Below are 13,074 nucleotides of genomic sequence, written 5' to 3' on the forward strand. Positions count from 1 at the left end.
GGACCATGTAGACGTCTTTATATTTATCTATGAAACACATGCTGATGATTGAGTTTGAATTTGTGGACCCAGTATAAAGGTCTGATTATAGGGTAGACAATAATAAACTATCTAATTTAATAATATATAAAAAATATTAAAATATAAATTATTATAATTAATTGCTGGATATGTTACATTGATAGTATATATTAAAAGTGATGTTGACTTACTACTAATAGTAGTAGCAATAAAATATATTGCTCAATACTGTGTGGCATTGAGTACTACTTTCTGTGCTAAGCAATTTTTGCATTTTTTTCACTTTACTAAGCAAGTACTATTATTATGTTTTTTAAAAACATGTTTTTATTGATTTGAGAGAGAGAGGAAGAGAGAGGGAGAGAGAGATAGAAACATCCATGTTGGTCAATTGGCTGCCCCCTGCCGGCCCCCTACCTGGGATTTAGCCTGCAACTTGGGCATGTGCCCTGACCAGGAATCATACCTGTGGCCTCTTGGTGCATGGGTTGGTGCTTAACCACTGAGCAACACTGTCCAGGCACTATCTCCATTTTTTTATTTGAGGAAATTGAGTACCTTTGATAATCTTAGAATAGTAATCAGTACTGAGCAGTCCTTATTATTAATCCTACAATAACTCTATAAGGTGAAAATTATTCTCCCCATTTTACTGATGAAGAAATGCAGGCTCAGGAGAAGTTAAGTGGTAATACTACACATTAAACCCAATACTCTGGTTTCAAAATTCACTCTCTTGCAAATACAATATTTAAAATAAAATCATCAATATTAATATCAATGTTGATACTGATTTAGCTATAGAATAAAAGATTAAAATTAATTATCTTTATAGCTTGTACCAGAACATTGCTCAGGGAGGAAATGCCTTTGTTTGGAAAAATGACTTGGTGAGTTGTTTGGAGATTAGGCTTGAATACAAGGGTATAGGAACATATAAGATATACTTTTGGTCATTGTTTCTAGAGAGAAAGAGAAGAAATATGGAAGGAAAGAATGTTTATGTAATTAAAATAAAGGGATTTTAGGAATATGAGTGTCTAATGTGTAATGTCAATTGTGTGTTGGGTAATTTGTGATATAACAGATGTGAAATTGGATTTTTAAAACATTATAATTAAGATTTCAGAAGACATACATAGAAATCTCCTAATGACATGAGATCTATATATCTAGGTAGTTAGCTACCTATCTGATAGAAGATATAACAAAACTCCAGCTAATTTACTAGCCAGCTGGTGACCTAAACCAGCTGGCTCATTCTCATTACTAAGTGATTCATTCAAGTATTTCCTCTTTATGCATAGGTTTCAAATGTTCTTTTAATCTTATCTGTTAGCTACATCTCATATAAATGTATAAATGATAAAAGCTGAAAATGAAATACCTATGTTTTAAAGGGAGTACATTAAAATATCAAAATGTCAAAAAGATGATTTTGATCAAATTTTAGGGTTATTGAACCTCAAATCTGGCTTGATTCCATATTCTAACAGACATGAGGAGAATATATAAAGAGGAATGAAACTTATTTTGTTACATTATACTAAATCTGATATGCTATTCAGGTCTCAATATCAACTTTCTTTACCTAAAGGGGACGATTAACTGATTCTAAAACTCCTATTGAATTTAAATGTAAATCCAAATTTCTGTCAACCCCATAGGCATTGATATGAGAATTTGATGTCTTGGTTACATAGTGATTATTTATGGAGACCTAGAAGAGTAAGAATAATTTGTCTCACAATTTGCATAATGTTCTCTTCAAAAGTTTCTATGAGTATTTTTCTCTTTTTGCATTAAAGTAATTTATAACATTTAAAATTTTTTTAAAATGAAAATATTAGTTGATGTAACAAATTAACTCTTACACCTAGTAATTGCGTGGAAAGAGTGTTTTAGTAACATGTTTAGTAACATGTAATAATGACCAAAAGCACCATTTAACACCTTTTAAAAACTACAATAGCTAATAACAGCTAGAGTTTAATCTCTTTTTTTTCTGTTGTTTTTTTTTTAAATATGTTTTTATTGACTTCCGAGAGAGGAAGGGAGAGGGAGGGAGGTAGGGATAGAAACATCAATGATGAAAGAGAATCAAAGATCAGCTGCCTCTTGCATGCCCCCTACTGGGGATCAGCCTGCAACCCGGGCATGTACCCTGATTGGGAATTGAACCTCTTACCTTCTGGTTCATGGGTTGATACTCAACCACTGAGCCATACCAGCCAGACTAGAGTTTAATCTTAAACATTAATTCATATAAACTAAGTTTTCAATGATTATTATAATCTTCTTTTTACTGTAAGCACACAACAGAAATTTAATTTTCCAATTACTTGGGTTTTATTATGGAAGCACTCAATTATACTAACAAAGTCATATTCTCTGAGTGTTTTTCAGAAGGTTATAAGTAGTTTGACATTAACTAAAAATGTTCATCTCATAATAATACTTTACATTTAAAGCCTCTTCCAGAAAACTTTTTCATCACATGTGTTGAAAAAATATGAAAACTGTTAAGAGTTAATATGTCTTGATTCCATTCTTTTGCAACCCTTGAAAATTAAGATGATCACTATCAAACAATCAAAAATTAAAAGTAGGTTAAAGATTCCAGTACCTTTTTCTTATATGTAGGATAACTTTAATAGGTACTTTGATAGTTTATTTCAATTTTCACAGAAATAAAACTAAATTTATATTTTAAATGGTAATATTGTTCCTAAACCATGGACTTATTATTCATTACCCAAATCTGATTATATAAACTTACTCAAAATAATTAAAAATATTTCTGAATGCTGGTTTTATATTTCACTAATAACTTAATGCTATATTCACAAATGAGGACAGATTTATATTTAGATATTTACTGCCTGAATAAAACATAATTCATATCCTATCATACAAGTAATGTTTTTTTAATCCTCACCTGAGGATATAAGAGATTTAGGAGAAAAAGAAATGAGGTTGGTGGGGGTGGGGGTGGGGAGAAAGAGACATTTAAGAGAGAGAAACATTAATCAGCTGCCTCCCATATGCACTCCAACTGCGGATCTTACCCGCAGCCTTTCTGCCGTTCTGTGTATGGAAATGCTCCCACCAACTCAGCCATACCAGGCACAAGTCATGTTTGTTTGTTTGGTTTCTTTTTAAGAATTTAAATGTGTTCAGAATTAATTGATAACCAGTCAGACTCCAAAGTTTATTGAACTCTAGAAAAGAGTTTAATTCAAGTATTTTTCTCTTTGAGTTTTATTTTGCTTTTCATAGAAAAATACATATTGCCAAATAAGCTTTAATAATTTTACCTTATTAGCTAAACCATAACACAGAATGGGTATGTATATTACCTCTTTTTTAACTTTTCTTTCCTGAGTGCTTGGGATATTTGATACAGCAAGTAGTCTCCAGTTTAAAGAAAATGTAAGTGGGTGAGCGATCGTTGCAATATTAGATGTGGAGCCCCTTTTACTTCTCTGTGCTCAGTGTTTATCTCCAGTTTCTTTACCTTGAAATAGAAAACTTTTGTCTCCATCCATATATTCCCAGCGCTTGACTCAGAGCCATATACTATGCTTGTAAACAGGGCTAATAGTTTATTGAGGGCCTTCTCATTTCCTTCACCTATGTTGTCACTAATCTTCATGACAATCATGTGAAGTAGTTTTATCTGAATAATTGATTTCTTTAAAATATTGAGACTCAGATATGAAGTGACTTGCCCATGTCTATCTACACAGTCACTAGGAGGACACTTTCATTTGTCTTAAAGTCTAAACAACAGCACTAACATATTTTGGTTATATTTGTAATGTGGGCCACAATAATCGCCTTTGGATTTTTTTTCAAATATAGGTTATGTGTTGCTGGAACAACAGCACAATAAACATTCTTCTTAAATGGATGCATTAATACAATTGTATTCATTCTGTGAATGGCCCTCTTTTACTTCTATGAATTTCATCTACAATTTTCATTATTTAATTTCAAAGTGTACCCATTAAATCTCTCAGAGCTTATAAGGTGTTTAATCAGCTCTCCATCCAGGCCCAGATTAGACAGGTCACTAGGGCTTCATGTCATGTATGGATTACCCACGCCCAGCAGGTATGATGCTGGTCACAAAGCAGAAAGGTAAACAATACCTCTATCATACCAAGTAAGAGAAGATATGCAGTATAGTATTCTTTTGTTTAAATAATCTAATGTAATGATAAAAACATCTACTATGGAGAATTGGATGAATACTTACCTCTTTCAGGAATCAAGATTTTTTAAAAATAAAAATAGAAATGATTTTATAAACAGGAAAGAGTAACAGACCATAAAAACCTAGCATCTCAACTCAGCTCTGCCCTCACCTGGCTGGGTAACATTGTACTGGTTACTGTTGATGTCTGTGTCTCAGTGTCCCTATCTGTAAAGAGAGCTTGAACTACCTTGAACTATATATACCATTATGTCCCAAACTTGTCTGATCATAAGAGTCACTAGGGGTCATAGTAAAAATATCAGTCTGGAAAGCCTAGAGAATCTAAATGTTTGAGGGTGAGTCTTAGAAGTTTGTATTTTAATGAACACTCCTATTGACATTGATGATGGTGCAGGTTTCAAAACACAACCATACTTGGAAGCATGCAACAGACTGACCAATCTCAGAGGGAAGGAGTAGAGAGGGGTGGTGGGAAGAGATTAACCAAAGAACTTGTATGCATATATGCATAACCCTTGGTCATGGACAATAGTGCAGTGAAGGCCTGGGGAGGGGGCTGGATGGGGAGAAGGGGGTCAATGGAGGGAAAAAGGAGGACATCTGTAATAGTTTCAACAATAAAGATAAATTTTTTTAAAGCCATAAATGTTTCTAGTGTTGCTTACAGTTATGAAATTAAAATTTTATTTTATAGCTCAATGATCAAGTTTTATGCAGAAAAATGCTGAGTGGATAAACCAAATGATTTATCTTTGCCAATATTTATGATTAATCTAGGTGTGTTTCTCCAGTTTATAAGTTGCTTTCTTGAAGAAAATAAATTTAGCCTCAAACTTTGATGTGTTGTAAGAATATTAAAAAGAGAGAAATGGCCACATAAGGAAAGATAACAAAAAAGTTCAATGTGTAACAATAACACGAAGTCTGAAGAAGATCATGCTGCATTCATGGCACAGAATCTACACTAATAAAAGAGAAACATGCAAATTGGTGTCACTCTGCTATGCCCACCAGCCAATTAGGATGCGTATTCCAATTAACCCAACAAAGATGGCGGTGAATTTGCATATGCAGGCACGGAGCGAAGACTGAAGATGACTGAAGACTGAAGACTAAAGACGGAAGATGACTGAAGACCTGAAGACCGAAGAGGCTTGGCTTCTCCGCTGCTGCTGGAGCAAAGGACTGGGTCCCGGATGCCGGAGGAAAACCGATGCCAGCAGCCAGGGGATGGAAGGCCTATTGCATGAATCTCTTTGTGAAATGGGCCTCTAGTGTTAATAATAATTGGATACAGAGAGGAAGCAGCATTATTTGATTCCTATTTTGATTTCAGCTTTTACCAAAAAGAGAATGATATTTCACCTTGAAAGTATGGTCCAAAAATATTGGAGTAAAATGATACCCAAGAAATCAAGAAAATATTAAAAGGACCCTTAGCTACTTTATTAAAATGTCCTCTTCTAGAAAAATTGCATTACAGTATAGGTAAAAGAAAATATAAATGTTCTCATGAAACCATTTTCAATGATTTTTGAAAAAATCTAGAAAGGAAGTAGGCACAGGAAATAAAAACAGTGTTAAATGGTACATATTGACTCAATTGTAAAAGGGAGAAAGAATTAATTTCTTGAATCATAATTAAATGAATTCAATATTGATCCCTGGAAGTTATGGAATAAATTATTGAATAGGTAGGTGGTTCATTAATGTATAGAAACCAAAATGGTGATAAATAGAAACTAGCTTGGGTATACTAAGAATTAACATTGTTAACCTAATGGCTACTGCTATGGATGTTACAAGAGAAAAATTCTGTAGGCATAATGCAAATGCTTCTTATTGTAAGACACTTGGCATAATCTGGCATTTTGAGAGAGGAAAGATAAGCATGGATTACTGTCTAAACAGCCTTCTGTGACAACTAAAAGAATATCAAATTATTGGGCTAGCCAGTGAATATTTATCAGGTGTTGTCCCAAAGGCTAATATAATGGTATAAGACAATATCCCCGCCCTCTGGAACTTTACATTCCAATGGAGAGAAGGTTCTAGTGCAGTGATGGTGAACCTTTTGAGCTTGGCGTGTCAGCATTTTTTTAAAAATATATTTCTTTATTGATTTCAGAGAGGAAGGGAGAGGGAGAGATAGAAACATCAATGATGAGAGATCATTGATTGGCTGCCTCCTGCACGTCCACAGGGGATCGAGCCGCAACCTGGCATGTGCCTCGGCCGGAATCGAACCCGGACCTCCCACGACCGCAGGCCGACGCTCTATCCACTGAGCCAAACCGGCTAGGGCGCGTGTCAGCATTTTGAAAAACCCTAACTTAACTCTGGTGCCGTATCATATATAGAAATTTTTTGATATTTGCAACCATAGTAAAACAAAGGCTTATATTTTTGATATTTATTTTATATATTCAAATGCCATTTAACAAAGAAAAATCAACCAAAAAAATGAGTTCGCGTGTCACCTCTGATACGCATGTCATAGGTTCGCCATCACTGTTCTAGTGGTATGTTACTGAACATTTTTTAATGTGACCTATTTAACAGTGTCCACTGGCTTGGATAAGTGCATTAGATATGTAGATACCATTGATTATGGGAAATAATGTTTTAAATGATATAATCCACCAAGAAGATGTTAATCAAGTGTGCACCACTTATCACATATTATTTAAAACTAGAGGCCCGATGCATGAAGATTCGTGCAAGAATGGGCCTTCCTTCCCCTGGCTGCTGGCACCGCCTTCGCTCTGGCTGGAGCCTCCTTTCCGCCTTTGCTCCAGCCCGGAGCCACCTTTCTGCCTTCCCTTGCTGCCCAGAGACCCGGAGCGGCTGGAGTGGTGTGGAACACCTGCGTCGTTGCCATGGTGACGATGCAAGCATCCCACCCGCCCCCTGCAGCTCAGCACCTGTGTATGCAAATTAACCCGCCATCTTTGTTGGGTTAATTTGCATACTCACTCCTGATTGGCTGGCGTGGTCAATTTTCATCTTTCTCTTTTACTAGTGTAGATGCCTTCCATTGAGAGATAGCATCACCTCAAAGAACTAGAAAATTCTTCCTGATCACCTCCTCCTCTTCCACAGATATCTTGAAATCTGGACAAGTTTAGGGACCATTTGACAAACAGAATAGTGTTACATGTGATGCTGTGCCATTTCCAGACAGAGGCCTTAAGAAACTGACAGATTTCTTTTCCTGTACATTGGAATTCTGACTCATGGAAGACAGCTGCAATGTCATGTGGAAGACCAAGCCGCCTTATGGAGAGGCCCATGTGAAGAGGTACTTAAACCTTCTGCCAGCAGCTTCAGCCCAGCCTCCCCAGCCAACAGCGAGCACCAAATGCCAGTCATATGAGTAAACCATCTTGGAAGTGAATTCTCTAGATGCGGTTGAACTATAGATCCCAGCTGGCATTCCAAGACTCAGAGACAGCCTTCCAATCAGCAGTCCCCTCTTAGATTACTTATTCATGAGAAAACAAATGCTCTTTATTATTTTAAGTTATTGTATTCATCTCCCCTTTCTTCCCCCACACACACTTAAGATAAAAAATTCAAGTGAATCAATCAGTCAAAATATTGTAACTATCACTTTAATATGAACTAACAGTATGCAGATTCACTAATAGATACCATTATCCAAATTTAGTCATTCTTGCTATATGTAACCATTGACAAATTCTATTGATTATACCCCCAAATATCTTTTTGATACTTCTCTCCATCTCCACTAATGCCACCATTGTCACTTTTGTAATAGCCTCCTAAGTTGTTTCCTCACATCGATTCTTACCTCTCTGAAATTGCTCCTTACACTTAAGTGAGACTGAACTGTTAAAAATGTAAATCTGAGTTAGTTACTTCCCTATTTACAACCTTTCAGTCAATATTGCTATCAGGATAAAGACACACAGATTTGTATCCTAATCTTCATCAATTGCCACTGACACCTTTGTTCTTTCCCCTCACCTTTACTTTGTTTCTCCAGACTGCATTCCTTCCCTCCTGCCTCAGTATCTGCACACTCTGTCCCCCTTGCCTGGAATGATTAGTCATCTCTCAATATCCTTCAGATCTCTGATCAAATGGTGAATGTTCTCTGATCTCTCACACCAATCATATGCCCCTCACCCACCACCCACAATCCACACTTCTCATAACATCCTAGCTTTTGCCTCTGAGAAGTTTATGTTTATACAATTTATAATTAAGCAGTGGCTAGCTGTGTATTAAATTTCTCTACCAATAGAGGCAATCATCACAAGTGAAGGGACTATACTTTCCACTTCTGTTTCCCAAACATCTTACAGCATGTCTTTTATGGAGTATGTGTTTTTAATGATGTGTTAAATACATCAATTCTACATTAATTTCAGGGAGTTGAAAGCCTTTTTCTCCTCATATGGAAGATTCTGAGATATTCATCCTTGTAACTACAGAGTTTGGCTAAGAAGGTGCCCAGTAAACATTTATTAACTTGAACCAGACAAATAGATTTATTGTATCTACACTGAAAATTTTAAATCTAAAGTATTTTTAAAATTATAACATCAATGAACTGTGAAAAGCTGAGATAATTTCAATGGAAAGTAGCCCTAAAGATAGAGAATCTAGAGACCATGTCACATGAGAAACAAATGAGGAAAACAAAGTGCTTGGTCCAGGAAAAAGAGAAGTCTAGCTGAATTGTGATACAAATAATATGATATATATATTTAAAATAGATATTATTTCAATGGGCATAACCAATTACAAACTGTGGAATTTAATATGTTGCCAATTGTAATGGACTCACTCACTAAATATCTATTAAGCACTTACCATGTGCCATTTGCTATGTTAGACAAGAGTATACAGGGTGGGGTAAACATAGGTTTACAATTGGTCATATGGAAAAAATATAATAATAAATAATGCAAGAATAAATTCTGTGTTTTGCATATTCATAACTGTAAATCTACTTTTGCCCCACCCTATATAATGATGGAGCTTATGGGGTAAGGAGGAAAATAGATAAAGAACATTAAGTAATTAAAAATGACCAAGTATTACAAAACAGGTAAATGAGTGCCTTGAGAGAAGATATAAGGAGAGACACCATAGATTGGGTGGTTGAGAAATAAAATATCTTCTCTGAAGAGAGGATTTTGAAGATGAAGCCTGAAGGATGCGAGCAGGACAGGTCAATAAGTTATCCCAACAGCAAGAGAAGGAAAGTTCACTTCTTATACAGGAAGGCTGGAAGGGGAGACATTTCTTTGAGACACAGAGAGAAGATTAATGTAGTTTAGGCATCATAAGTAAGCAGAAGTGTGGCTCAGGCTGAAAGAGAAATAAGAGTCAAATGATGTAGGGCACCTTGGGCCATGATTAAGGGTTTGGATTTATTGGATATGCCATGAGAAGTAACTAGGGTTTTAAAAGGTTTTCAGCATGTTTTATTTTAAAGAACACATTTTATTTTTCTTTATTTTTTTGCCTTGAGCATAATTGATTGGGGATAATTAACAAAAATATTTGACACCAAAACTACAAGCTTTGGAACTTTGGAAAACAAAGATGGCAGTGAAAAGGGAAATAATTGATTAGATTTGAAATATATGTGTTTGAGGTGTGTTATGGGTTGAATTCTGTCCCCGCCCCTAAATTCAGATGTCAAATCTCTAACTGCCAGTACTTCAAAATGTGACTGTCTTTGCAGGTAGGGGTCTTTAAAGAGGTATTTAAGTGAAAATGAGTCACCAATCCAATCTGACTGATGTTTATAAGAAAAATTGGGACATACAGAAAGACCACGAATCAAAGAGACAAGAAGAACACTGGTTTCTCAATAGTCCTTTTGAAAGGTGGCCAAGAAATGTAAATGAAAATTAGTTCATACAATTAATCTGGCAATTTTGGAGTGAGAATACTTTATTGAAGATATGAAACAATGCACTGAAACCATTTTCCCAAATAATTATATGTTGTATAACAACTGAAATACATGAGTATGTATTAAATATGTGTTTGTGTATATATATATATATATAAATATATATATATACATATATATGTTTGTATACACACACACACACACACACTAGAGGGGCCTGGTGCACAAATTCATGCACAGGTAGGGAGGTGGGTTCTGGCTGGCCCCACCCCTATTGGGGTGGGGGGGGCTGATTGGGGGCGGGACTGGCTGGGGGAGGGGTGGTGGGTGGTTTGCTGGCTGGCCCCGCCCCCTGGTCAAACTCCCGGTGGAACTCCCAGTCAAGGGGGCAATTTGCATATTAGCCTTTTATTATATAGGCTATACATTTTGTGTATATGTAAAATATGTGTGCATGTATTTACGTATAGACATATAAATAAACACACACACACACACACACACACACACACGGACTTGTGAAGAGGCCAATGAAGGTTGATGATTTTAATTTGAAATGGTAATTTTAAAATGTATTAGAGTATAAAAACCAAACCAACCTCGATAAGTGGAAATGACACAGAAAGCCTACAGTGTGTACATTGTTGCTCTTTTTTGCTGTTGGGTCAATATTGCCAGTGGTTGCTTTCAGGTGGAACCTAGTGCAGACATGAGTCAGGGTGGTTCTTCCTTGTTTCGCCTTTGGATTGTGCTGTGGTCAGGGTCCAGAGACCAGATTTTCCCTCTATGGTTCTTACTGTGATTCTTGATTATGAGCCCCTGAGGAAGTCAGACCAGGCTGGGGTTACTGGAGACCATGTTCTGCTTGGCATATTTATCATCCACAAATCAGCTGCTATAAATATACCTCAGCAGGATCATCATCAGGCCGGCTCAGTAGCCTGCAATTTATGAAGGTTATGGGAAACAGTGTGAAGGGTGAAGCGCTTTATTAAGGGTGGCTTTCTCTCCGACCCAGCCCTGTATTCTACATGAATATAAATGACCCTGGGAGTGAGTGATCCTTTCCATTTAGGATTAAGGCGTTTTAAACTGTCCCTTTCGGCTGTAATTCTTATGTCACTGTGTCATGACTTTAAGATTTTTCTAAGAAACATCAAAATCACAGTGTTCAAAGATAACGTGAGAAACCACTAGATGTGAAATAAAAGTATATCTAAACCTCACATAGTGTCCTCTCCTTTTTATGTACAAATCATGCAAAATATCCTCCTTTCCTCCATTTTTTTTTTACATGTCATTGAATGTCTTTATTTTTTGCTCTTGGCAAAATTACAGAACTGACCAAAATGTCTTGCAAATATCATTACAATCTCTGTGGGAATTGAAATAAATGAAATGTTTCCCTTTTGTGGTGCTTAACAATGTTTGTTTTTAAAAGAAAATGTGTTTGCTTAAGACACAATGTTTTGAATTATGCCTGGACATAAATCTTACTTTCCTTTCACACTCCTTTAAGTGAATAAAAAAATATTGTAATGAACTAAAAACAACACAAAACCAAAACGCCACCCAGGCTGCTCTCTCATCAATGAATTTTCCTGGAACATGGTTAAAGCCTGCTGGATGGGGAAATGATTAACTGTTTCCTTTATGGGGTGTTATTCTGAACACTTGTCCTAGAAAAGGAAGCCTTGAAGAGGGTCACCCTATTCATATTTATTAAAAAGTAAAGGGCCGATTTTAATATTTCTGACCACTTGTGTGAATAAAAGGTCATTGACACTTTCCTGTTTTCACTATAATCCTGTTTTAAAAATGATGTTCTTGGCTATCTAATCGCCCCAGCAGAGTAACAACAAGAGGAAGAAAAATGCAGAAAAAGTAAGGAGAGGAAGAGATGGAAAATTGTTTTATTCAACTTCACCTGCCGCTCAAGCCACTCACCCTTAGGAAGACGCCAACACTTTACTATGTGAATTACCCATTATGGTCCACCCACCATATCACGGGAGCCATTGAGTACTTGTTTTGCAAGCCACCAACTGCGTTTATGAGCGGAGACATACATAACCAGTAGGTGAATGACCTTTGGCAGCATGTATCTGAAGCTACATCATCAAATACTTGTCAGCCCGCTAACTGTCCAGGAGGCTAAATAAATAAATAAATAAATAAATAAATAAATAAATAAATGAAGGCGGGGACATTTATCTCTTTTCTCCTGCTAAATCAAGAATCTGGTAGCTTCTCCCCCACCCCTTCCCTTGTTTCTTCCCACCCCTGTCCCCAAACCTGTTACTAGGGAAACTTGAAAAAGAATTAGCTAGGTTAAGAAAACAAAAGTTTAAACCCCGCAACCACGATCCCATTGCCATGCAGAAAGCAATGCGAGATGCCCAACCTCTGTCGCTGCACCGCGGTCCGGACAAAGCCTGTATCTAGCCAGAACAAATAAGATGTTAATTGCAGCCTCGCTGAGCAAAACTAGTATTGTTCCACCCGGAGACACACACACAGCAGGTCCGGCGCTGAGCTGTGCCCCCTCCGCTGTGGACGACCAAGTCCTCTGAACCCCTCGGAACCCTGGTGCTGAAATGACAGCTCTTCGCCAGCGACAGGTTCGCGCTGAAACGGAAAGATCAAGTCCAGTATTTACTTCCCAGCACGCAAGAGTCGCCTCCCCGTCGTCGGCACCCCCTTTGCCTGGCCTCCCACTGACTTTCTCTTACAGTGGGTCGTCGCCAGCCCCAACGGTGGGAACTGAGGTTGCCAAAACCTCCCAGACGCAGAAAACACCGCTTTCGGGACGTGCTTGGTTTTGAGTAGCCGTGACGTGCAAGCGCACCACAGCCCTGGCTGAAGCTCCGTGGAGACCCCCCTCCCTCCCGCCGCTCCCCCTCTACTCCCCCCCTGTCTCCCCCCCCCCCCTCCC

Source organism: Myotis lucifugus, unplaced genomic scaffold, assembly GCF_000147115.1.
Source record: "Myotis lucifugus unplaced genomic scaffold, Myoluc2.0 scaffold_59, whole genome shotgun sequence".
Taxonomy (NCBI): domain Eukaryota; kingdom Metazoa; phylum Chordata; class Mammalia; order Chiroptera; family Vespertilionidae; genus Myotis; species Myotis lucifugus.